At 39.5% G+C, this 20,123-nt stretch overlaps 1 pseudogene across 1 annotated transcript; it reads right to left on the bottom strand.

Moving 5' to 3' along the window:
• Positions 1–4,923: 4,923 nt before the first annotated feature.
• On the bottom strand, positions 4,924–7,060 carry LOC143558792 (protein phosphatase 2C 37-like; annotated as a pseudogene). The gene is made up of 4 exons (XR_013139806.1): positions 6,650–7,060; positions 6,191–6,496; positions 5,994–6,099; positions 4,924–5,361 (listed from the first exon to the last, which is right to left on the bottom strand). The product of XR_013139806.1 is annotated as a protein phosphatase 2C 37-like (transcript).
• Between the last annotated feature and the right edge of the window lie 13,063 nt (positions 7,061–20,123).

The following is a 20,123-nucleotide window of genomic DNA, read 5'->3' as shown; positions in this document are numbered from 1 at the left end:
TGTATGAATTATTGGCTCATTTTATTAAAAGCCCACCTGATTAAAAATAATAATACCAATTAATATTAACAAGATCAAAATAGCGTAGAAATTAGAACATTTAGGGTTTGAACGGCGTAGCTACTGGCGAGGGTTTGTTTCTTCCTTCGACCATCAGACTTCGGACAAGCGGCTTTGAGATCTTCTGTTTTTCCGGCAGGCGGCGACCACCATATACCGTACTTCCGACCAACGAGGCGACTTTGAGATCTTCAGTTTGTTCGACCATCGTTGTACTACTCTTCCAGGAAGGCAAACAGCTAAGGAGGTTATTTAATAACATGTTAATTTATTTAGTTTTTTAATTAACTACTTATTATTCAATTTTCATTTTCGTTAATTTTAATATATGTTTACTTTTATTAGTTGATAGTTAATTAGTTATGATAATATTTTTTTTTAGATATTATGTATTCTAAGTCTAAACACTTGTCCAGTAGTCAAAAACATAAAAAGAGAAAAATAGAAGAAACGTTAAGAAACACACAAATCGCAAAGAATGCATACGTTTTTCAAAAGCAACCTCAAAGATTTAATATTAAAGAAAAAGATGTATATGTTTATGAAGATCACGAATTACAAAGAGTTAGTCGAGGGTTTTTTGCTTCCAAAATGCTAAACGAGCATTACGATTCGTTTAAGTATTTTAGTTAGATCAATTTGCTATTTTTTTATTATTATTTAAAAAGAACTTTTGTTTTAATTATTATTATTATTGTTGTTGTTGTTATATGAGAGTTTTTGAGTATGTATTTTAGGGCCTTTTGATTTTCATGTCCCGGGCCCTAATTTCTTTTAGTATTTTCAGAGACGACCCTGCTTAAAGTTCATTTAAGTTTGTCACACAAGTTTAATAAATATATTTTTTTGGCCTCTACTTTAATTAATCAAATTTAGTTCACTAAGCTTTTGTCATGTAAGTTTAATAGATATGATTTTTTACCCCTCTATTTTAATTACAAACATTGGTTTATTAGACTTTTGTCACAAAAGTTGCATATATATACTTTTTGATCTCCCGGCAACCTTTACCCTTTCAACTTAAATCTTTACTTATTGGTCCATCAACTTTGGTATTGAAACTTTTGCCACAATACTTTTAGTATAACCAATCGAACTGATTCCAATCTACTTTGTGATGCGTACCGCCGCAACACACTGTTGTTTTTGAACATGTACTGCAGTTAACCTGTTCCGCCGCAACGCGGGGACAAAAATACTTGTTTCTATATAAGACAAAATAATTTATGTGGCCTAACTAGAGGCGTTGCCTTCTTGAAATCCTCATGGTCTAGGGGCATCACCCTTAGAACCCTAAAAGCCCCTAGATGCTCAACCATGTGCTTCACATTTTCTAATTCGTAACAATATTTATTATGATTTCTCTTCCCGTCTTAAGTAATTCAACTTTGCTTAAAACTGAATTTGTCGAGCTAATTATGTGCGAGTTACAATCTACGAACTAGTTAGTGTTGAACACACGGACAACCCTAACTATGCCTAGCAGCATGTCTTGTTACTCTTGCAACAATTCTTTTACCTTGGATCACAAGAGTCCTCTGAGTGTATCATAGGGTTGTCCTTCGGGTTGTGTAATAGGTTTTAGGTTTCTCGGGTCGGTTAGATCGGGTTTTTCGATATAGATTCCTAATTGAATGTCGACTCTAAGTAGGTTCGGTTTAATCCGTAATCGAGTCATTGTATTCATGTTGATTTGGGTCGGTGCAATAGGCAATCGAGTTGATAATTGGGCTACAAAATGAGCCGCTAAAATCTTTCGACATTTTTTTTCCTTTTTATAATTTTGGGCTACTAAATGGGTTGAGCAACTTAGAGCATATGGGCTCAAAATGTTGAACTATAGCTTTTAAAATAGGACTGCTAAATTAATACAGAATAAACTAATATACACTTCCACAATCATTGAGGAGCTTTTACGAAACATCAATTCTAGATAGAATAATCGAATGTCGAATGTAGAGATAATTATCAGAATGAATGATCTATTTGTTTAATGTCGAGGTAATAATTGAAGCAAAGGGTCGTTTCAGTTTGCTTTTATTTTATAGATACGTATAAAAAGGAAAGAAGATAAAATGAAAAATGTTGTTAATAACATATGAAACAAAAATATAATAGAAAGCAAACTTATGTTCTTCCAATGTATATATTTCAAGAAATTATAAATATAGAATCTGTAGTAAAGGGTAAATCATATCACAAACATGAAAATTAGATTGTAAAATAGTTTTAAATCTCCAAGCAAGTATAAAATTTCAAATTATAAAATAGTTTTGTAATTTCTTTAACAACAACAATTTTATTTAGTTACTATATTTTCATTTGAGAAAAATATCACCAAGAAATAACAAAAAAATAATAATAATGTTACATAAATTTACACCACGGGACTCGTAGATTAGCAATATTAAAATGTGCAATAAATGTGTGTGTTTTTAATATTGTTTTTATTAATCCTCACTATCAACTTTTGGTTGTTGTTGTCTCTAATAACAAATTGGTTGCTGAAGGTCCCATTATTTAACGTATTTGTTCCCTACAGTACACGACTAACAGGATCCTAACGTTGTTATTTACAGGTTGCCGGATTAACACTTTTTGTCGAAAAAGTCACATTATTTCTCAGAAAACAGATATCTTCATTACCAAGCATTGTCTTCAAAGAATATATGTTTTTTTAAAACAAATGTTATTTCTTCGTTTTTTAAACCAGACTTCATGAATACGCTGAAGACAACCATTTTCTTTTATACTGGACTTAGAGAATATATTGAAGTTAAACCATTTTTTTTATTATACCGTCATAGACAACAAACATGATTGAATGGATATCACTGTCTTTGACATGCAAAAGGTAGTTCATTTCCATCAAGAACAATATTTGTCTTGGAATATGATTTTGTGGTAAGATCAGGAAGGAATTTTTATTCGATATGTTTTTAATCACATAACACTATATAGAATAATGTAGAGTATTGTATTTTTTTAATCACCAATAAAACTTTATAAATATAAACGAATACAGTTGAAAGTCTGTAAGTCACCGAGTGAACCAAATTGTCTTTCTTCTTGAAACCAAAATAGAACTTATCCACCTCAAGAAGATCTCTAACACCAAACGTAAAAATTGACGGAAGCTCGCACCATTTACTGATAAATTTGCATCCACATGAAACAAATAAGTGTTTTGCAGATTTCCCATCAATTATACACTCATAGTTACCATTGGTTTAATATGTTACATTGGTCTAATGGGACTTGAACTTTCACCTTCAAGAATGACTTTATCTTATCACACCACACCTTCATATCATTAGGCTAGTAGACTTTTGAAAACCAAAGAAACAATTGGGTAAAATCATACTCCTCCAAATATCTAGAGCTGATAATTGTATTCCAATGTATAACATATATACACTAACTAAAAAATAAAACAACCCGTTAATAACCAACAAAGCTATATCTAGCAATTACAACATAGGTTGAAACATGTAAAATGAATACTTTCAACAACAAGGAGTTGATATGGAGGACGAAATATGCAAAGAAGTGAATAGTGTAGAGTGAGACTTGAGAGGATTGAAAACCAGCACACAGAGAGTGATGGCCGTGGGATTGGACCCAATGGTGACGTGGCTTAACATTATGCTGGCTTGTGTCTCCCAGACTTGACTAAGACTTCACCGTTATCCATTGATCCTATGTACTTCCACCTCAGCCGTCTTCATGGACCACTACTGCTTGGTTAGTTGGTCACTTGATTCAGGAATGACCACTTCTTAAAAAAATATGTTATTTGACCAGAGATGTGTATCAATTTAAATTAATTCATTTAATTACTTGATTTCGTGTGTTACTTTAATATTGGTAAGATTATGTGTTATTTATAATGTTTTCAAGTTTCATTTAAGAAGAAAAAAAAAAGAGTGTGAGAGAAATTAATAGAGAAAAGAAAAGAAAAGGGAAAATATGTCATTTTGTTTCATGTTTAGGAGTTTAATGAAAAGAAAAAAATTACACTAATTTAGAAATTGATAAGCAATTAATATTATACATAAATATTTTCTTTTATAATCTCTTCAATTTGAAGGGATAGATATAGACTTAAATTTTCTTATCCCTCGTTTCCTCTCCTATTCTCTTCTTAAGAAAATCTTAGAAACATGTTTTCTTCTTTTTCTTTCATTTCGTTTCCTTCCCTTCCCTCTGTTAGATGACACTCACGAACATACATGACAGGCAGCCACCATCATTCACATTGTGCCACCCTTCTTGGTTTTATAAACCCCCGTCCCCCTCCTGTTCGAGCCTTAACCAGCTATCGCCCCTCTTGATGCGATGTCTTGTGCCTCTTCACCACCCTTGCCCTTAGGCGATGAGGTGGCCTTGACGCGTGGATTAAACTTCCACAACAACTAGACTAACCAGAAGAAATATATTTTGTTGTTTTTATCATTTATGTTTAAAAGTTATTGCTTAATTAATTACTATCGTACAATTGATTCATACGAATTAAAATATGTTAATGAATGAATGAAAAACATATATACTGTAGTAAAGACACCGATGTAGTATTTACTACTATAGCATATGCATTCAGATTTGGGTCTCTTATCTTCGACGCAGGCACATTTTTTAAAAGAGTTCAGCAAGTCGCACACAGTAACTCAATGACGCCAAAGAACGACAACTTTGGTTTTAAAATGATCGGTTTTGGCATTCAAAGAAAATTAGTGGCGCAGTAACGGCGCAACTTGTTACCATCTTACATGCCTCTATTTTACTTATATCATTTTATTATAATAATAAAAATTTAATTATTGTACATTCGTACTACTATTGTTTCTACACCTACTAGGCAACTATACATTTAGACGATCATTAAAAAATAATACAATCAACGGTGCTCAAATAAACATGATTAGACTTCTAAAAACAAAAATAACCATATCATAAATCTTAATAATGGTTATAAATCCCTCCTAAGATCAACCACCAAGACGCTCACGTTATCCGTGCTGTGTCTAGCCAAGGCTAATTTCGTCAACAGCATCGCGGCATCCGAACACGCCTTATCGGAGCTCTCACCACTTGCCACATTAAGTGGACTACCATCGGACCGTGGTGGCGATGGAACCTCCTCCGACCTCAGGCACATACGTGCCACACGGCATGCGACATCATTTGATACAACATCCCATAGTCCGTCACTCGCGATGATAAGGCACTCGTCGTCTTCCATCCGTTCCGTTACGGTTACTTCCGGTTCCGGTATCACATACGGCTTCAAATAATTGTCTCCTGAAAATTAGCAAGAATAAATTAACAATTAATTGCTGAATCTGATGTTGTTCGGTCAAATTGACATACCTCCACAACTTCAACTAGAGTTTATTTTTTTTATTAATTAAATTAATTTTAAAGTACAAAGATTACAATTACGTAATCTGGTATGAATATGTGTTGTTCGGTCAAATTGACATAACAACACGACTGCAACTAGAGTTTATTTTTATTAATTAAATTAAACTAAGGTACAAAAATTACAATTACATAACAGGGTATGAACTTGTGTTGTTCGGTCAATTAACATAACACCACGACTGCAACTAGAATTTATTTTTATTGAATTAACTTAAGGTACAAATATTATAATTACATAACAGGAGCTGATATTGTTTGGTCAAATTGACATAACACCACGACCGCAACTAGAGTTTATTTTTATTGAATTAACTTAAGGTACAAATATTACAATTACATAACAGGAGCTGATATTGTTTGGTCAAATTGACATAACACCACGACCGCAACTAGAGTTTATTTTTATTAAATTAACTTAAGGTACAAATATTACAATTACATAATAGGCTAATTATAGATAAAAATCGTGAAATTAATATAAATCACGATTTAGAGTTATAAGAACATACCGATTGCTCGAGACATGGCTAGAACGCCGAGAACCCTAGCACCATCCCAATATATAACACGACCACCAGCTTCTTCGATTCGTTTAAGTTCATCAGGTCGATCAGGCTAAACACAAAAATTAATTGTCAATAAACAGTCTAAAATAATTCAAATGGAAATCAGATATTGGTTACACGATTTTACGCTATATTTGTACCTTATGATCAGTTGAAAGAGGAATAGCAACACCGTTCCTACAAAGCACAGCTCGCGAATCACCACAGTTCGAAACAACAATCTTATCCGGAGCCACAACCGCAACGACAGCAGTGGATCCGACCGCATCACACTGTGGAGTTTTAAGCTCGCATCTACAATTCGAGCCGGAAGAACTGTTGCTCTATTCGGTTATATCATTATCCATTCGACTGAAGCTCTTCACCATCGTCTCCTTCCATTCGATTGACTTCTCGACTTCCTCCTTCACTATCTCGTGCATCCGGTCTTTACACTTCATTGCAACCTAAACAATCAAAAGAAATTATTATACAGTGTTGTAAAACTCGCTAGACACAAGTCAGGTACGGAAAGGAAAATCAATTAATTAATATCTAACTTTTCAAATATACATACAGCAGCGTCTAGTCAGAATACACAGAACAAGACAATAACATACATGTGAGCATCCATGGCCATCATACACGCCATAAAAGTGCAGATCGTCCGAACCCGAACCACTCGCTCTACAAAACGACGGTTTTACCGCAACCGCGTCTTCTAAATCTCGTCTCCTCCCACACACAACCGTCAACCCGAATCTCGAATTATCCGATTTTACGCGCCTTTTCGACGCGATATTAATATCAACACAACTACTTTCCATGGTTTTTCGCTTACGAGGGATAGAAACCATCATGCTTGATGAAGCAAATAATTGGAGCTGTTGTATCTCCATCCTTCTTCGCCTAGCCTGTACACCGCCACTAGGTTCACTAGTCGACGGTGCATTAATATTAATATTAATATTAACATTATTAGTACTAGTATTTGTATCAGCAACCACACCGCAACACATACCCGCCATAATAATAATATCGATTATTATCAGAGGTTGAATTATATAATAACTTTTGTGGGAAGGAGATGGGGAAGAGAGATCATATAATACCTGCTACGTGTGGGACCAGTGGATTGACGACCTCTGGGAATATCAGAAGCCTTTATTTGCTAATCGACACGTGGGTTATTTTCTGACGTGGATCATACTTCATCTCCATCCGTACACGTTTCTACTTCTTTAGACTGAGGGGTGTGGGGCTTCAACGGGGGCGCTAGAGCCCCTCCGCTCGCGCCCCCAGGCGCTAACACCACACCACCAGGGCGCTAGCGGGGGCGCTAACGGGGCGCTAGCTGGAAAAACAAGGCAGGCGTGAGCCGGTTAGCGGAAGAAGAGAGAGAGAAAGGTATCTTGGTTTTATCAAGAAGAGCCGTTGGGCTCTTAAAAATTAAAAAAATATATATTTTCTTAAACTTTTAATATATACCTTTATAAAATATACTCCATTTCACAATTATACACATTTCCTCTTAAAATCCTCTCAAAATTAACACAAAAAAAATGTCGTGGTACTCGTCTGATTCCGACTCCTCCAAATTATGTTTTTTTTAAACTTTTAATATATACCTTTAGTATGTTTTTTTTTTGTAATTTGAATTTTAGATATTAATGTGTTTTTTTATTAATGTGTGTTTTTTTAATATTTTATGTGTTTTTTAATAATATGTTATTTGAATATATTTATAAAAAAAAAAAAATTTCGCTGGAGCTCCTGCTGGAGCCCCTCCACACCAGGGGCCAGGGGCTCCAACACCTCCCTTATCCAGTTTCTCTCTCTGCCACACGTCATAATATTATTGGTTATTGGCTCCGCTGAAGCTCCCGTTAAAACCCCCCACACCCCTTAGTCTTATTCTTTTCTTTCTAGCTACCACTTATTTATTATTTGAGGGTCCAATTCTGTCTCTCGTACACACAATGTGTGCACACATACATGATACATCTCCCCCATTATATTTTTTAATCATGACGGACAAGTTAAAACTTGTTATTTATTATTTTATTTTCTGAAATAGTCCGATCTTTAATATTTTATCGTATTTCTTCAAGTGTCAATTATATAATGTAGGAGTTAAATACATTCAACTATATAGAAAGATCTAACATTGTAGTATAATATCGAGTCCGTGCCTCCGTAGTATAATATCACAAAGATTGAAAGTACTTCTTGGAAATCGGAATTTACATAATAATCTATTCTAGAGATCAATGGTTTATGAGAATTTGGATAAGTTGGGTTTCCACTCTCAACTCACGGGCTAAAACGGGCTTGACTTTTTTTTTTCGAGCCAAATAAATCAAGCCAACACTTCAAACATCGTAAAATGATGTGTAGGGACGGATCAAAATCATATGTCCGGTGTTAAGGGAGAAAATGTTTGTCTGACATCAAGATAATCTGATATCAAAGCTTGAAGTGTATGTTAGGAAGCTTCATTTTTTAACGACAAGAAGACGATTGGAATTGGACACGGGAGAGATTTGGAAGGTTATCGGTGAATTCGATGGAAGTTACCATGTCCGAAACTATATTAATGCTCGGTTAGCCTTAGGTTGAGTTAAACTATAGACGGTGGATGTTTTGTGTGGATACTCGTTCAGAATATGATCTCGATGACGGTTAATTTTCTATTAACAGATGTTAATGCTGTTAATGTTCATCATGGTATTTGCCAATCTTGCTCTTCAGAGTTGGAATAAATGGATCATGTTTTTCATTAGGTGCCCCATGCGGTGGAAGTTTGATATGCGATATCGAACTGGTCATGTTGGGAAGGGAAGAAAAATATACATTGGAGGCTATAAGGGTGTGCTATGTGGGCGTCCGGTCGGGGCACATTTTTTCGGGGGCACAATTAAATTTAAAAACCTTAAAAACCCAATGTTTTATGACGCAGTAGTGATATTTAGCTTAATGGTCCGCGATGCCCAGAAATACTCAATTGGCAAGATTTTTTACTTATACCAGTGATTAATCATCGGTTGACGATAACGGTCAGTTACGGTCCCGAATTAGCATTTAAATAGAGAATTTAGGGGTTTCATTTGCGAACACTAACTTTCAGTTTTTTCTCGAAATATATGCGACCTGAACTCCTATTCAAGTCTGGTGTCTCGATAAGTGTAAAGGTTTTTTCCGCGCATTAGAAGTCGTAAGTTTGTCTTAGAGTTAGTTTTAAACTTGTCAAAGATAAGGATCTTAGACAAGGTATTGTCAAACCTTGATATAAATATTTTAAACTATATAAATATAGTTTTTTCAAAGGTTTTGGCAAAAGAACATATCTTTCTCGTAAACAAGATAGGGTTGTCTAGACAGATAGACTAATACTCTAACTATTATGTTGGTTAATTTGAAATTAATAAAACAAAGAATACTATGACACACATATTCGTGATGAAGAAACGTCAATTTTATCAAATATAATCTCATAACGGCCTCTATGAAATATATAGTGAAAATAAATATTTTACAAAATTTCGATGACAAGATTTTAAACCCTCACCCAATGTTTTAAACAAGGTTTGAAACTTCAAAGCTAGATAATGTAAGGTCTAAATAGTAAGGCCAAATAATGTATAGACCGAGGCTAGATCCCATCTACAATGATCTAGGCCATTTATACAAACCTATGTTATAGGTTAAACACTTGCCAAGAGAGTCTGTCATTTCAAGAATATTGTAAATAGGATGAATACGTCTAACTCTTTTTTATAAATGTTATAAACATTTTTATTTTAAAATATTTAATCAACTTGATTGCATATATAACAATTTCCGGTTTGTTAATATTTATATAAAGTAAGTATACTTTAGTATAGGTATACTTAAAACTATATTCAATCAATGGATGTATTATTCATTTTAAAGAGTCTATAAAAGTTTTATAACAGATTTAAATAATTCTTAATTTATTTTATGTTAATAAAACACTAAGACTATACTTAAATTTAGTAGTCTAGTTGTGTACAAATAAGTTGATTAAGTATAGGTGATAGGTCTAATTAGTCTCTAGAGTTTTACTAACCAAATTCCAAGCTTTACAATTAACACATAAGTCTCTAGACTTCATTCACGAAACTTCAAAGTTGTATTTTGAGGTTCCCAACATATCATACCAAATTCAAGTATCCTATTAACCTACGTGACAAGTCTATCGTACATAAAAGCTCACTTCAACATATATCAGCGAATTTAAATAAAATCCTTTGGGCCAAATGGGACAAATTAGCTCACATTAAAACCTTTGGGCCAAGATTATCCATTGGTATCCAAATATGTGACCGTAGGAACACTTTACTGAGCCATAAACCACACAAAACAAAACATGTGACTATTAGGAGTAATATGGTAGTTTCTTATAAGGACACTTAGATTGCACGTTATGATTTTGTTTGAATTACAAAAGCTAGCTCATTTGGAATTTGTTATTTAATTGTATTTCATTGTGATGTGTCGGATTGACATATTGAATTGATGAACCATAATACAACTCTTACTTCATTCATTTCATAATCATCAACATAACTCAGAAACACTTGAAATCATGTTACCTCAATTAACACAATCCATGCAACCCATTAATCTAATTGTGTCAAACGGGTTGTAAATAAGTTGATCAGTTTTAACATGTTGATAGATTGTAAGCAAGTTGTAAACAATCTTAACAAATCATAAATGTACATGTTGATGGGTTGTAATTAATGCGTTACACATAAGATTGGCAGTTTGATGTTATAAAAGACTTTCTATTCTAATTAAACATGTTATGTAAGCCAAAATAAACACAACCATTATCTTTAATCCTTTAGAGATAAACTTTATCCTTAATTAATGCAGTCTGATTAATATAAAAATATCATTATACAAATGCTCGATATCAATCTTTCCATAACCGGATCGAACAACGAACCGGACGGGTAACAGATTCACCGGTCCAACTGTCCGAACAACTACCGTCTAAAAATGGTGGCTAGGCCTGAAAATATTTTTTTTTCAAAATAAAATAATATTTTTTATAATGAAACCGGTTCAACCAGTTCTGTTTTCTGGTCCAGCAGGTTCTCTGGGATCCGAGCGAACTACATAGAACCGGATTAGTCAATAGACCAAATCTCAGTCCGGCCGGTCCGGTCCGATCTCAATAACATTGCTCGACATGCATACTATCTCTTTATGAGACACACTACACTCACCAACATGATATTATTGATTTAATGTTAAAATATTAACAAAATGCATTAATAAGCATGTAATAACATGAAGAGTCTATTATATGTGTTGAAAATACAACTTAATAACCATTTTTTTCATTTAAAGATTTTAAAAACCCCTAATTTTCTTGTTAATACTTTCTATGAAATTTCTTATTTTCAATAAATTTATTGTACGAAAAATCTATTTTGTTAGATATTTATGAAGCCCTAACCATCTTACCTATGAAGACATATAAAGAAGTGAAGGTAGCCCACAGATCCCTAAAAACCCATGTAGAAAAGATTGGTTTTCAGACCCAGGAATGGAACAAATTTGATGGGTCACCTTACATTATTAAACTCTCACCATAAATAGACATTCTCTGCAATACCCATTAAGAAATAACATCAATTTATTATTACTACTTATATATTTGGCTGAACTGAACTGATCAACAAACTAAAATGATCATGTCACACTCTGCAACAACCTTCGGTGATAACATAACCTACCCAATTTAGTGTTTTTGGGGACATTATTACATTAAAGCTGGTTAATAGGTCTGGCTTGATATTAAAATAAAAAAGATTTAGCTAAATTAATTTGATCAAGCTATTTTTATTCCTCATCCAAACTAAGTATCAAATTAATACTTTAGAGAACCCATAATGGGTGTGTTTTGAGCCCACGGACAGTGGACAAGCACTCAAGGACGAGCAAGTCACTGGCGCCTACATTGTCCGGATTTGTTTATAATCATTTTCGGGTTCATGTTTGTGAGGGCAGCGGGGCCGAGAGTTCACAGATTAACAAGTGTATCGCATTTTAATTTTTGTTTTTTTTCTATCGTTTTCCATTTTAATTTTATTCGTTTTTCCTTTAAGTTTTTGATAGAAATGTTCCTAATGAGAGCTAATATGGCACGTCCTAAGTGAAGAACGCTTCATACATTGGATAATAATGGATATGGTCTTAGGCTATGTGAAATGGTTACATTAAAATGTGTGTGTGGGGTGGGTGGGTGGGGGGTGGGGGGAATGACATCACATCACTGTCATGTAGATATATAGGAGTGGCTTCACTAACCATATGTAACCAAACCTAATGCTTTCACATGACAATTATTAAATAATAAAAAAAAGTTAGAAACACGAGTGCTATTTGTGTGAATTCGATTGGTCCTTGTAATTAAACGCAAATACACTCAACCTTATAGTGGGGGGCTTCACCGAAGAAGGGGTATTGCTCACTCACGTAATGGCGTATACAGTATTTTGGGGCGTGAAACCATTACACATGACACCCTTAAGTGATCAAGTTTATTTGGATAGAAGACTGCTTATTTTTGTAATAAGCATATATTAATCAATCATATATTTGGAAGTATATATGATTAATTAGATGTGGAAGCTTGGATACTAGAGGTCCATGGTATGTAACCGGCCAATCCAGTCGCTTCAATTCTTTTACATTGTATTCTTGAGTTTTTTTTTCATGGGATAAGAAAGAAAATGATAAGATTTTAGTTTGAATCTTCATTCTTGAGTTTTTTTTATAAAAGAAATGATAGAAAATGATAAGATTTTAGTTTGAATCTTCATTCTTGAATCTTCATTCCACCAACTGTAGGCTACGCACGTCCCACAGTGAGGGTTGGTGAGTAGGCAGCGGCTAATAGTGACAAACAGTACTAGAGGGTGCTCCTCCTCGTACTGTTGTCGGTGAGCTGTCACCCTGTGATTGGTTCATGGGCTGTTTTGGTCAGATCGTCTATTTTGCCCATACCTTGGCAGGTATAGTACAAAAGATCTTCCAGAAGCATACGGACTGGCTCATTTGGGCGGGAGTATTCCCGCCTTGCTCATTCCTTCAGGTGACATTACTGAAGTATCAAGAGTTAGTGCCTTGTGCGTGTAGCCTTGCTATTAGTGCGGGTAGCCTTCCCTGATGGCTTGTATCCGCAGCTGCGGGAACAAGCGGGGTACTTCACCATTGGGAGTCTTTCCCTACGGGAACAGCTGGCGTACTGCGCGTAAGGTCTTCATCTCTGGGCATGGTGGGTCCTGCGGAAGCAGTTGGTCCTTGCGCAGACGTCCCTCTTCAAGGTGAGTCTTGCGGGTCCAACTGGGCTCTGCTGGGACCTACCTCTTCAAGTCCCCCCAGTCCAATGTTCTTCTCATGAATTATTAATAAGTGAGGTGAACTTTTGGACTTTAGCAAGGGGTTTTGAAAAGGGTTTTTAGTTTTAAGGTTTTCCGTGGGGATTCTTCCCGCGGTTTTCCTAATGCCACGCAGAAATTCCCGACTTTTCTGCTTGATCTTTGGGTGTGATGCGGGTAGGTATGTAACCTCCTCGCAAGTCAGGAGCGTTGAGTTCCACTTGTGTAGATTCTCCATGAGGTTTTGGTAGTTTTGAACATAGTGATCAATTATGTTTAAACAACCAATTCCATCTTGGAGGTTCAAACAGTCTAGTTCTCGACGTTCCCGCTATGCGGGGATGTTATTCCCGTTTCCGCAAGCACTGCCCAGAAGATCCTTCTTGGTTTCAATTCCCTGCGGAGTGCTAGGTATGTGAAGGGTTTTGCCTTGATACTGTACCCGTACTCGTCTTATAGTTACTTTACTTCCAAGGTATTCCTGGCTTCAATTCCCTGCGGGTGCTAAGTATGTGAAGGGTTTTGCCTTGACACTGTACTCGCACCCGTCTTATGGTTACTTGGTTGCCGAGGTATTCTTGGCTTCAATTCCTTGCAGGTGCCAAGTATGTGAAGGGTTTTGCCTTAACACTGTACTCGCACCTGTCTTATAGTTTCTTGGTTGCCAAGGTAAGGGGTATTTTCCCGCTTACTTTTGAATCTTTTTGAAATTCGAAAAGTTGGTGAAAGGGTAAGAACAGTCCAAACTATTGAAACGTCGTCCGACGGTTTCTTCTGACAGTGTCAAGACGTGCAGGAAGTTATGGCGACGTGACAGTATATGGTCATTCCAGGCGCTTTTTCAGGTGCGTGGGCGCAATTTTTCGGGCGCGTGGCCGCGAAATTAATGGCACGCGTCCTTTCAACAGCTGTTGCCAGCTTGCTCTTTGCCACGTGTCATAGTTTCATTGCACCTGCGATTTCTCTCTTCCGCATTAAATTCATCGCATTAATTGCGATGAGTATATAAAGGGGGAGAGGGTCCTTTGTAATCCACACTTTCACTTCTCTCTTCATCTTCTAAACGATTTCCGGCGAATACTCACTATTCCGTCGAGCATTCTTCTGAAATCGTTTCTGTACATCCGAAACATGTCTTCTTTTGCCGAGGAGTCTGACGTGTTCGTCGAGAATCTGTCTTCCACTTCCGATAAGGATGACAAGAGTACTGCTGGCAAGTGCCAGTGTGCTCTTCCGGCCGACCTCTATCGGTACATCGTCCGGAAGTTCATGCTCGAGCCGTTCGAGCCTGAGTTTCCGGAGCCACACCAGACGGTGTACGATGCCCCCAAGGGCAAGATAGGGGTGTACGCTGCATTCTTCGTTTATGGGAATCTCAGATTCCTATTGACGAAGTTTGTATACCGTGTCTTGGAGAGGCACGGCGTGCATCTGACGGAGGTACACCCGATGGCGATCGCCAAGATCCGCCACTTTGAGCGGGTGTGCCTCATTCTGGGTGTGGAGCCCCACGTAGATCGGTTGATGACCTTCTACTCCTGGAGGTGCATCCAGGGGTGGTACACCTTGGTCAATCGGATCAAGGGGTTGAAGACCTGCGCTACCGAGCGCAGTCTTCGGTCGTGGAAGCGTGAGTTTTTTTATATCTCCGCTCGCGTCGTCCCCCTTGCGATGACCTTTAAGAATGGGAGAGCACTCCCCGCCCTTCACGCCCTCAACTACCAGGAGGCGGAGTGGTTCGCCAAGATCTCCCGGGTCCAGACTCCGGTATACCGCTTTGCGGAGTCTGTGATGGTGATGCTTGGGATGAGCCGGGTGTGGAAGGAGGCGTCGCAGGTTCCCATCGTCCTCGAATACGGTTTGAACTCTGTCCCTTACGGTATGCTCTGTCTTCTTTGTTGATATAGGTTTTTCTTCTAACTGTTTATTTTTTTATTTCAGAGGGGAATGACTTGCAGTCGCTCCTGCATCCGCGGGAGGCTGATGGTCCCGCTCGGATGGGTACTCGTGCTCTAGATGAGAATGAGTTGCCCATCCTTGAACAGACGGCGGATCGGTTCGTGGAGGTCTACCCGCCAGGCCACGAGATCCTGAGCGCCAGGCGGCCAGGTAAGGAGTTATTCAACCCTCGACCTCTAAATGCTGAAACCTCTGCTGGAATTCCTCTAATCTTGTCTTCTGATGAGGAATCCGCAGATGGTCCTCCTTTGGTGCGGAAAAAGAAGGCTGCCGGCGGGAAGGGGAAGGCGAAGGTTGCCTCCACTGCCGATCCGGTGAATCGGTCTGATTCAGAGACCGAAAGCGAGGAGGTGGCGGGGAACCCTGGTGGTGATAAGACCACTGCTCCGGAGGCTGCGACGACTGTCACCTCCGGGCAGCCCAGGATGACGACGGTGAGCGGCGTAAAGAGGCCGGCTCCATCGGGTTCGTCCCCGCCTGTTCGCACTTTTAGGCTCAAGAAAACCCGTAAGTACAAACTTCCTTTACTTTTAACTTCATAGCTTTCCATCATTATACTTATATATCTTCTTTGTGCAGGCGTGGATGCTACCGCATTCCAGGGTGGAGCGGGGAGGAGCACCTCCGGACCCATGACGGTAGGTTTGGTCAACCTACCTGAGGCGATGACCCAGGCGTCTGCGCCTGCTTCAGTTGGTTCAGTTGCTCACCCGGATGAGCCAACTGTTCCAACTGTGACGACATCTCCGCCGGCTATCAGTGCCATATTTACTGAATCGTTCACTGAGCCGGCGGTGACTATTTCTGCGGGCTCTTCCGCAGCGGCGACCACGGTTGTGAGTTCACCTACGGTGAGTTCACCTACGTTGGTTTCTACCGCGGCGGCCTCCACCATGCCTCCTCCGTCATCGGCAACGACGGCCGATCCTTCAGGTATGCTTGGGGCTTCTCGCCAACCTCTGCCTCCTTCCCATCTGCCTGACCTCTTGGATGGATTTCCCTTGGGTTCAGGTGATGGGTTTGGCGGCTATCGGCCTGTTGTCGACCCTACAGGTGCGTAGGGTTCTTTTGGCCTTTTTTTTTCTTTTTTTTTTATCATCTTTTCCTAACTGCTTTTTGTTTTTTGCAGTGTCGGATTCCAATGAAGTGTATGTTCCACGATGGAACATCCGCCGAGGAACAACCCTTCGCACGCCTGTGGAGTGCGTGGAGTGGGCTCGTCACGCAGCTCCCAGTGGTGCGTTGGGGGAATCAATGGCTAGCTACCAGGAGGGTAGGCTAACCAATGAGCTTCGGATTCTTCTGGCCCGGATGCAGCCGCGCGTCGAGCTGCTTTGTCGTGAAAACGACAAGTTAAAAGCAGCTCGTATCCAAGAAGTAGCTCAGGCGCGGGCTGTCCGGGAGGAGAATAGGAGGCTCTCCGCCGTTGCTGCGGAGAAGGAGAAGGCCTTCAAGGCCCTTGAAGTTGAAGTTCAGGCCCGTCTCGAGGCCCGTTCCAAGGCTGCCCAAGCTGTTATCGAACAGCTTCGGCTGGCCAAGGAAACTGCACGGAACGCAACTGAGAGGGCCACCAAGGCTGAAGCTGTTGCTGAGCCTCTACGCATTGAGAACGAGGAGCTTTAAGCCAAGCTAGAGAGGCTCCAGCAGGCTCATGATGCCTTGGCTATGGAAGACGCCAAGAAGCTCCAAGAGATCTTGGACCAGAGGGGCGTGCTTAACCACACTGAGCGGAAGCTAAAGGGCGTTGAAGAGGCTGCTGCAAAGGAAGTGTTGCTTGCCAACCTTAATAAAAGTGAAGCCGAACGCGCCCGTAACCAAGCTCAAGCCGCCCTCCAGGAGGCTCTGGTTGCCAAGGAATGGCTTCTTCGAGAAGCGTTGTCTCAGGTATGCGTAATTTCATAATATCTTTACGCTTTTCTTTGTAAATAGAAAAGGTTTTGATACTTGTATTTTTTCTTGTAGGTTGTGCATCGAGTCTTCACGGACACATCATACGACGATGCCATGAGCGCAGCCCTCAACGCTTCTCATGAGGATGGGGAAAAGGCCGGCTTCCTGCTTGGTCTAGGGTTCGTTGAGAAATGCATCCCGCCTTCCAACTTCCCTTTATTTGATGTGGATACTGAAGCTTTATATGACCAAGCAGTGAACCAGTATGCCGCCTTCCCGCATCCGGTGGTGGAGAAGGTGAACGAAGTTGCTGCTGCTGATGATGGGCTAGCTATCCTTAAAGCTTTCCTTGAACCGCCACGCTCTACTGATGGTGCGGGTCCAAGTGGAAGTGGTCCTGAAGCTTGATCCTGAAGATCCCTTTCCACCATTAGAGTAGATTTTTATTTTTGTATAGCTTCTTTTGTATGCGGGTATGTACCCAGCAATCTGTAATATTTGAATTTCGATGGAATAAAGATTATTTGCTAATTCCTTACCTTGTTTATTTTACGCATATTTTGATTTAACTTAGCAATTTCTTTAGTACTTAGATAAGTTAACTTTTTAACGTGGCAGATTATAAGTTTAAGTTTCGCTTCCTCTTTCGTGATTGTGCGGGTATGACTGTCACTTTCACTTAGTAGGATGGCTAAACTTTACTTATATCTGTCCTGCGTGGAAGTTTTCCTCATCTTTTCCTTAGAAATTTTCTAAGTATTTTGAATAAGTTAGCCTTTGTACGCGCGGTTGTTAATAGGTTAATGTTCAGTTTCCTCTATCATGATTGTGCGGGTAGGACCGTCACTTTCATTTAGTGGGATGACCAAACTTTACCTATAACTGACCTGCGTGAAGGTTTTCCTTATCTTTTCTTTTGAAATTTTTACCGTTTTATGTGTTTATGCGGGTTTTGCCGCCTTCCACACGTAACGACTTACTTCTTCCCATATTTATGCGGTGAATACCGCATATCAGTGTGGGAAGTTCATAAGTATAAAGGTAAGGCTATCAACACAATGTGAAAGGAGAATCGTTTCCATTAGAAGTGGCTCTAGGTCTTTTCTTTACAAGTTTTGAATTGATCTACATGTAACATTTGCGTAATTGAGCTCCATTCCATGTTCTTGGGATGGGAGTGCCATCGAGCCTTTCGAGCCGGTATGCGCCCTTTCTCAGAACTTCTTTGATAAAGTATGGCCCTTCCCAGACCGGGGCCAGTTTTCCTGGGCGTTGTTGGTTCGAAGCCTCGTTGTTACGCAGTATGTAGTCTCCTACATTGAAGTTGCAGAGTTTTACCCGCGTGTTGTAGTACTTTTGCATTTGCCGCTTGTAGTTCTCTTCACGCGCTGCGGCTAAGTCTCTGCGTTCCTTGGTTAGCATAAGGTCTAACCGTCTTTCCGCATCATTGTCTACTGGCTGAATCAAGACCCTTGGTGAGGGTAAACCAATTTCGACCGGGACCATGGCTTCAGTGCCATAAGTGAGGCTGAACGGGGTTTCTCCCGTACTGGCCTTTTTCAGCGTTCTGTTTGCCCAAAGGACGTGCGGAAGCTCGTCCACCCAGCCGGATCTGTGTTCCAAGAGTCTTTTCTTTATGCCTTCGACGATGCTCTTATTTGCACTTTCTACCTCACCATTACCCTGCGGGTGCGCCACTGAGGTAAAGGTGTGAGTGATTTGAAGTTCTTCCAGCCACTTTTGTAGCTTCTTGTCAGCAAAGTTGGTTCCGTTATCGCTCACCAAATTCTGTGGAAGTCCAAAACGACAAATAATAAATTCCCAAATAAATTTTTTGATATGTTTCGCGGTTGTTTGGGCTAAGGGTTTTGCTTCTATCCACTTGGTGAAGTAGTCGATGGCTACCACTAGGAACTGAACGTTTCCTGCTGCTGTAGGAAATGGGCCTGTCACATCGATGGCCCACTTCTGAAATGGCCATGAAGAGGTGACTGGAACAAGTTCATTCTTCGGGCGATGCGTGTTGGGTGCGTAGAGCTGGCAAGACCTACACTTTCTGATGTATGCCAACGCATCCGTATGCATCCCCGGCCAAAAGTATCCCGCGTTGTTTAGCTTAGCTACAACAGCGCGTGGACCTGCGTGTACTCCACAGATGCCTTCGTGTACTTCCCTTAGGAGGTAGTCAGCATCTTGGTTGTCCACACATCTTAAGAGTGGGCCAAGAAAGTTACGTCTGTAAAGGATGTCATCGATGAGTTGATAATTCAGTGCTTTACAGCGTAGTTTTCTTGCCTGTGTTTTCGACTCTGGTAGTATACCAGCCGCAAGGTAATTTATTATTGGTGTCATCCACGTTTCTGTGCCGGTTTGGATGACACAAATTTCCTTGTGCGGGACTGAAGGTGCCCCGAGGAGTTCAATGCGGATGTCCTTTCCCAAGTGGGTGAAGGCTAATGATGTAAGCTTGCTTAACGCATCCACAGATTTGTTTTCGCTACGCTTGACGTGTATGACTTTGCAATCGTTAAAATCGCGCATAAGGGTTTTTGCTTGTGCGAGGTACAGGGCCATTGTGTCGTTCACGGCCGTGTACGTCCCGTTTATTTGGTTGGCTAATAACATGGAATCCACGTGGGCTTCCAAGTATTTCACTCCCATCTTACGCGCAATTCTCAGCCCGGCCAAGAATGCTTCATACTCGGCTTCGTTATTCGTACTTGGAAAATCCAGTCGAATAGCGTAAGTGTATTCTTGGCCTGCTGGGTTGGTTAGTTTCAACCCTGCGTCTGAACCCTCGTTACTGGCTGCTCCATCAGTGTAGAGT

The sequence above is a fragment of the Bidens hawaiensis genome, unplaced genomic scaffold (assembly GCF_021521415.1).
Source record: "Bidens hawaiensis isolate Kalapana, Puna unplaced genomic scaffold, B.hawaiensis_p1.1 tig00019660_1, whole genome shotgun sequence".
Taxonomy (NCBI): domain Eukaryota; kingdom Viridiplantae; phylum Streptophyta; class Magnoliopsida; order Asterales; family Asteraceae; genus Bidens; species Bidens hawaiensis.
Note: the sequence above shows the minus strand (reverse complement) of the source record. Positions and strands in the feature narration are given on the sequence as shown.